The 7,603-nt window shown below is 36.2% G+C and overlaps 1 pseudogene; it reads right to left on the reverse strand.

Annotated features, from left to right (window-relative positions):
- Window positions 1-6,505: 6,505 nt before the first annotated feature.
- On the reverse strand, window positions 6,506-7,444 carry LOC103213208 (annotated as a pseudogene).
- Between the last annotated feature and the right edge of the window lie 159 nt (window positions 7,445-7,603).

Here is a 7,603-nt window from a genome sequence, read left to right on the forward strand (position 1 = left end):
ACTGATCCCCCTTTTTTTAATGATTTTGCATCTCTCTAACTCTCAATGTCACACTTTATATGTTAATAACTAGTACAAAACAAAGAATGGGCAAAAGAAAAAAAATTAAAGAAATATTCAATGTTTATTCAAAGTCCAAGTAAATTAACTGAAAAAATTGTCAAAGAGCAACATATTTCAAGTACATATGACAATTCACAAAAAAACTATAAATACTAGAACATATAATTAAGAGCTATAATAACATTACAGATTCAAAATAGGACCCAAATATAATTATCTTGGATTTTAAATATAATGAGATTTTTCTTTACAAATCAACGAAATAAAAGATATTTAAAATAATGGAGAATACATGAATAATTATAGAAGGATACCTTCTTCTACTCTAGCAAATGAAACGTAGTAGAATCAGTAGGAGAGAAAATGAATAGCTAAATAGCAAAGGAAAAAAATGTAAAAGCTAATAAATATATTAAATTACAAAATCTAAAGGAAATACGTGGACACATCCTTTCAACAACCTTTGAGGGCAAAGGCTATCCAAAGATTGTTTAGGAGAATGTACTTAATTCATCTCTTCACTTACTATTGTAAATGTTATTATAAGTAATAATATTTATATAAATACAAATAGTTATCTATAAATTACTTATATAAATATTACTACTTATTTCTAATAGATCTAGACTTTTTAATTTGAACTTACTTGTTAATTTACAGATTTTTTTCTAAAAGAGATGTGTATAATTTCTGTCCAGTGGACCAGAAAACCACACATATTTATAACATGTTGAACATTAACCAGTTTTATATCTAACTCAGCAATTATCTATTCTCTAGCATCTAAAATGCTCTTTGAAACAGTCATAGTATGTTTCTGATGAACTCTTTAAGTAAAATCTTTTGTACATACTCTATGTATATTTTGTGAGAGTTATGAATTCATGAGTTTCAAAAATATACTTCAAAATTAGTAATCAAATTAAAAGAACAAATTGCAAATTAAAACAATAATGGCATTCCATTTTACCTATCAAATTGACAAACATATTTTTAAGACAATACCATTTGTAGTCAGACTTTGGGAAAAGGGATATGGTCATTTATTGTTATGCCTTGGGGTATCCCTTCATAGAAAAAATTCAGCAATGCCTCTCCAAACCATGGTGATATATGTACATACAGTTCACCAATTCCATCTGTATTAGATAATTGAAATTCTTACTCTGAAGTAAAATCCAACGGATTTATTTAAATCAAAATTAACATTACAATGGATGATATCTAAATCTCAGGCTGACACACATAAATTTCAGAGGGAAAATGCAAGTTACTGTGCTGAATGGGGAAATAAAATTATAATATTCTGATTGGTTTACAGTAATCAAGTTCAAGAGAGGACAAAGTGAAACGTGCCCTTTCACATTATTGGTTACAATTATTCAGCTGAAATACATGGATTGGCCAAAGACATAATTGTAAGACACAGGGTCACAAAGAAGTATCATGCTGGTTACAAAGCAATGACGTGATGGATGCTTTCAGGAATGGCTTGTTAGAAATTTCCTTGTTCAGTGTATTAGATTTTTGGAAGGGAATGGAAGCAAAGAGTTTCCATGAAGTATTGCTTTGCACAAAGCATCAACAAATCTAGCGTGAATGAGATCAAAAGTTTCTGTGAGATATTCACATTCCTTATCTTAACCATAAAGAAACTAATTTTCTCAAAATTAGAGATGAGTCTCTTAGGAAACAAATGTAAAATCTAAGGGAAAGATTACATGGAGTTTCTAAACAGCAAAAGTAAAACCTAGGTGAAATACTACAGTGAGTTCTTAGAATTAGTTGCAGTGAGATTACAAATAGGTCAGACTCTGGCTTGATTTTATATGCCACATCACATCTTATAAATCAACACATTCATTCCCATTGATTTAACTTCAAAAAGGTTAAATCACATGAGACTAAAGATTCTGTTCATGAAAACTAGATTAGAAAGGAAGAGCTAAAGGAACATGGAGAACGATAACCTCGGATGTCTCTTAGATCATCACAGGTCAAAGTTATTTACAAGTTTTACTAATAATCCTAAAAGATTTTTGAAATGACAAATCTAAAAAAAACCCATTGCGATCAATACAATTCTGACTCATACTGATCCTATAGGACAATGTAGAACTGCCATATAAGGCTTCCAAGGCTATAAATCTTTGTGGAAGCAGATTGCCACATGTTTCTCCCACAGAGAGCAGATGGCAGGTTCCAACTTTTGACTTTCTTTCTTTTTTTTTTTAAACTGTGTAGTGCTTTAACTACTGTGCCATAAAATTATTTATTTTTAATTTTTATTTATTTATCTATTTTTCCTTTTTTCTTTCTTTCTTTTTTAAATTGTGATTTGGGTGAAAATTCAGAGAGTAAATTCACTTTCCATATGGCAATTCACATACACTTTGTCTCATGACGTTGACTACAATTTACTACAGTGCAACAGCTCCCCTCCCACTTCCTCCCCATAGTTACCTCTTCCCTGTGTCCATCCCTCCATGCACTCCTGCCCCCTGAGCTGTCTCCCTGTGCATAAACAGCCCTTCTTTCTCCCATGATTGTTCTCTCCAAGGAGTGTATCTACCTCAGGTAAATGTTTAACTTATATGCCTGTCTTTTGTTTAGCTGAAAGGCACAGGTGTGAGTTTAATTCCAGACCTGAAGGGCAGCTAGGGGTCATAGTCTCAGTGGTTCCACCAGGCTCTATCAGACCAGCAAACCTGGCCCCCCTCCCTTTTTTTTTCCAAAATGATTTTGAGTTTTGTTCCACATTGTTCTCCCTCTCTATCCAGGATCTCCTACATAGATCCCCCTCTAAGTATTTGACAGTGGTAAGCCAGACACCATCTAGTTCTGATCTCATAGTCATACAGGCTGCCAATTGCATGGTGTACCAGTCACCAGGACAAATTCTTTCCATGAATCTTTGGTTTTCTTCCTTCTTCTTTGCTCTGAATGAGGAAAGACCCATCATTGCATCTAGATGGCTGCTTGGAAACTTTTAAGATCCCAGTTGCTACTCACCAAAGTAGGAGGTAGAACAATGTTTTGTGTAGTATGTTATGCCAATTGAGCTTGATGTCCCCTGTGACTATGGTACTGAGCCACAGGTTCAACTATTCGGTCCCTCTGGGTAGCTGGCTGTGACCAAGAAGTGACTACCACTTGTCCCTTGTCAGCTCTACTATACACCTAGGAATTCTTACAGATCATACAAATACACTTGTAGGACCATTGTCTGCCAACCCTATACATGGTCTTGGGTATGCTCTCCGCTTCATAGACATACCTAATAGTTCAGCCTGTCCGCCCATCCATCCACCCATATACCCATGTTTGCCTTCACTGACAATGTAGTACTCTCTGTGCAAAAGGGTTCATCTTTGTTGTATGTACCTCCCATGCACCTCTCTATGTCTTCCTCTTCCTCAATGCCGCCATGTTGATCACTCACATTTGGTACATTGCCCTTCTCTTCACCCAAATCAATACTGAAGAAGAGCCTTCCCTCCTCAACTATTCTGAATTAACTTTAGATAGCTTCTAATTGTAAAATCTTTCTGACAATCTGAAAACTATGTAAATCTAAGGTGTTAACTCAAGGACATGGTAGTCAACCATCTCTTTAAAATGTAACATCAGGTAGCCAACCCCTACCTCCACGTTTGCTAGAAGGAGATTAACATAAACTCACATATCTTTCCAGAAGGTATTAGAAAATTAGCATTTTTATCTTGAAAGTGTGAATGTAAGTATCCACTCAGCTGTATACAGGGTAAAATTCCTCTATCATGCAGACTAACCAATTGCCTGTGATGCACATCACATTTAACATTTATTCAATAATAAAATTCTCTTTCTCTTCTATTTTTGTGGAAAGGTTTTCTAGGTTGGGAGTGGATTTTGTTTTTAACTGTATTCCCCCAATAAGCTATATATCTGATTTTACCAGCATATAAATATATATAATGGCACCACATAGATTAATAAAAGCAGATGAAACCAGACTAGCCCTTTACTTCAATTGTTGCCAAATCCATGCGAAGCAAGCCTCTTTCTCAGTTCACTCTTGGTCTCACTTCTACTAACTTGCAATGAAAAAAATAGACCATATATTTGTCTCCAAAGATTAATTCCCATGAAATTAACTCCCATATCCAAAGGAGTACCTGGGTGGTGCAAATGTTTAAGCGCTGGACTACTTACTAAAAATTTGAAGCTTCAACATTGTGTCAGTTGTTGCCCAGCACCACAAAAGTGATTCAGAGACACAAAAACTGTACCTGAGGTGGCTCAGAGACATGAAAGAGTTTTATTCTAAAGAGAGGGGGAGGAGGGCTTACAGGTAAAGCGACTTTGCATCCAGCAGTGGCCAGCTGGTCAGTTTCAAAGTCTACTAAACACTTCCCTATTCTCAGAGATACTTATACCTTGTTTGAGGAACTAACATACGGGTGTTATGAATTTGGTATGAGTCAGTGGTGCTGGCTGTAAGTGCTCTTCATAAGACTAACTAAGGATTTGGCCAGCAAAAGGAAAGGGAAGGGGCAGGGATGACTAAATTATCCCGCATTTGGCTGAACAGGATGCGATCTGGGAACCATTTTGTGGAGTTTACCACCTTGCCCAGTACAAACACACACAGATATGACACAGAAGTAAAACCTGGTGTTCTGCTTCCAAAAAGTCATGTATTAAAAACCCTGTGGAGAAGTTCTATTCTGCACACACAAGTATGTCATGAGTTAGAATTGACTCTATGGCAAACAACAACAGCAGCATGAATTTTGAAAGTCAAGGTCAGCCTAAATTTTTATTTACAATCTATTCATCCCTAGTGAAATGTGTACAAAGTGGACAATCAGTACCCATTAGGAGCCACACAGAACAAATATACTAATTTTGCCATTTTGTCATGTAAATATTGTCATGTTTTACTGCTTTATCTAAATACTAAGGCAATTTTTACTTTCTTTAGTGTGGCTAGCTTTCAGTGCTTGCCTCCAAGTTGGCCTGCAGGACATTTTTGCTGAAAATTCCAGTCAGGCTCACTATTAAACAAATAGTATCTACATTTAAAACTTGAGCTAACCACTCCAACATTTACTTTCTTACGATATTTGCAAAGAATTAGGAATTGCCATTATAACAACCCGAGTGATGTAGAAAGTTAACACACTCACTGCTAAACAAAATGAGTACCCCCAGAGAAAACTCAGAAGAAAGGCCTAGTGATCCACTCCCAGAGAAAATTATGGAGTGTAGTTCCACTCTGATGCACATGGAGTCACCATGATTATGCTCAATTTGACAGCAACTAGTGAGAGCAATGGAAAATGTTTGGGAATATTTGTGTTTATTTTAACTTCTATTTGCAATGAGTAAAAAACCCACTGCCATTGAATTGATTCCAACTCACAGCGGCCCTCGTAAGGTTCCCCACCCCCCAAAAAAAAAAACTCACTGCCATCGAGTCAGATCTGACTCATAGTGACCCCTCCTTGGGTTTCCGAGGCAGTATCTCTACGGAAGTAGATTGCCAAGTCTTCCTTCCAAGGTAAGGTCCCCAAGGCTATAAATATTTATGGAAGCAGACTGCTTCATCTTTCTCTGGCAGCTGGTGGGTTTGAAGAGCTGACATTTTGGTTAGCAGATCAATGCCATAACCACAGCACCACCATTGAATATTAAAGTATCCTGGTATTCACATTGTTACCACACTCAGAGAGGGACCCAAACTCACTCAATGAATAAGAAATTTCCAGAGCATTAATGTATGCATTTCTATCAGAGACGATGACAGAATGTATAACAACCTATACTTTCACTAGATACACATATTTTTGTAACCAACTACAAAAAAGACAATGTAAGATTTGAGGATAAAAATGATGGCTGTTAGATTCCTTTAGGAGGTCAAATATGCATGCAAATAAATTACCAATAAGTGAAAAATACCAAACCATAGAATTTAAGAAAGGTTTTTAATGTATTTGAATATTTCAATAGCCACTCTTCAAAAGTACATGACAACATTGGTTTTAAAAAATAAAAAAAAAATACATTTAAGTTCAAAAGTATGACTATTAACATTTCAGTTTATATACATACTGCTTAAAAACTACATCAAATTTAATTTTGTTTCGGATTAGTCATTAATACCTTATTTTACCAACTCTGTGACATTGAAGAGGGTTGGTTTTGAACCCTGGAGCATGATAAATTAGCCAAAGTAATATGTCCTGAGAAACAAGAAATTGTTCTTCTCCTGGAGATACTTTTTACTCCACTAGATGTTTCAGTCAATAGTAGGCAAGCAATACAACTTCTCAGTAAAAATTTTTAAAGAATCATGTCATTTTAATCTAGGACATATAACTCTTGCTTTTAAAATAATATAAATTTCCTGGAGTAATCTCTAAGAAAATAAGGAAATTTCATAACATATGGTCATTTAAGAAATTCTTTTATAAACAAAAAGTTGACTGCATACTCTCCTCATAGCCATTTTCATCTCTTTGTTCCTGAAAGTGTAGATGACTGCATTCAGAAAAGGAGTAAGAACTGCATCAAAAAATGCAAGATATTTTTCTAGGTGTGATGTGGGGTAAGGCCAGGTATAAACAAAAATGCAAGGACCAAAGAACAATATCATCACCATGATATGACTTGATAAATTAGAGAGAGCCTTGGATGAGCCACATGAGGAGTGTTTCTGAACAGTGATCAGGATAAAAATGTAGGAGGTGGTCAATATGAAGAATGACCCCAGAGATAAAAAACCCACTGTTGGCTGTGACCATAAACTCTAGTCTATAGGTGTCTGTGCAGGCAAGTTTGATAAATTTAGGGAGATCACAGTAAAATGTGTCCAGTACATTACGGCCACAAAATGGCAATTGTATAACAAAAAATAGTTGAATGGCAGAGTGGATCAAACCAATTATCCATGCAGAAACTGAGAGTAAAATACACATTTTTGGGTTCATTATAGTAAAATAGTGGAGAGGTTTACAGATGGCCACATATCTGTCAAAGGCCATGGCTATGAGTAACACCATCCCCACACCACCGATGACATGAAGAAAGAAGATCTGAGCAATGCAGCCTCCAAAGGAGATGATTTTGTGTTTTCTGAAAAGGTCATCAATCATCTTGGGGGAAAAGACAAAAGAAATACCCAAGTCAATAAAGGAGAGATTGGCCAACAGGAAGTACATGGCGAGTATAAGTGAGGGTCAGAAGTCACTGTAAGAACAATGAAGGAGTTTGCCATCAAGCTTGCCACAAAAAACATGGAAGAGAACACAGAGAGGACAAGTTGGATCTCCCAGGAATTGGAGACTCCCAGGAACACAAACTCTGATACCACAAAGTGATTTGTTTCATCCATTGATTTATCAGCTGTTGTTGTTGTTGTTGTGTGCCATTGAGTCGGACCCGACTCATAGCAACTGCTCCTTGGGTTTCCAAGGCAGTATCACTATGGAAGTAGATTGCCCCATCTTCCTTCCGAGGAGTGGCTGGTGGGTTTGAACCACCAGCCTTCTGG

Source organism: Orycteropus afer, unplaced genomic scaffold (assembly GCF_000298275.1).
Source record: "Orycteropus afer afer isolate SDZICR_OR568_19922 unplaced genomic scaffold, OryAfe1.0 scaffold01411, whole genome shotgun sequence".
In the NCBI taxonomy this organism is placed as follows: Eukaryota; Metazoa; Chordata; class Mammalia; order Tubulidentata; family Orycteropodidae; genus Orycteropus; species Orycteropus afer.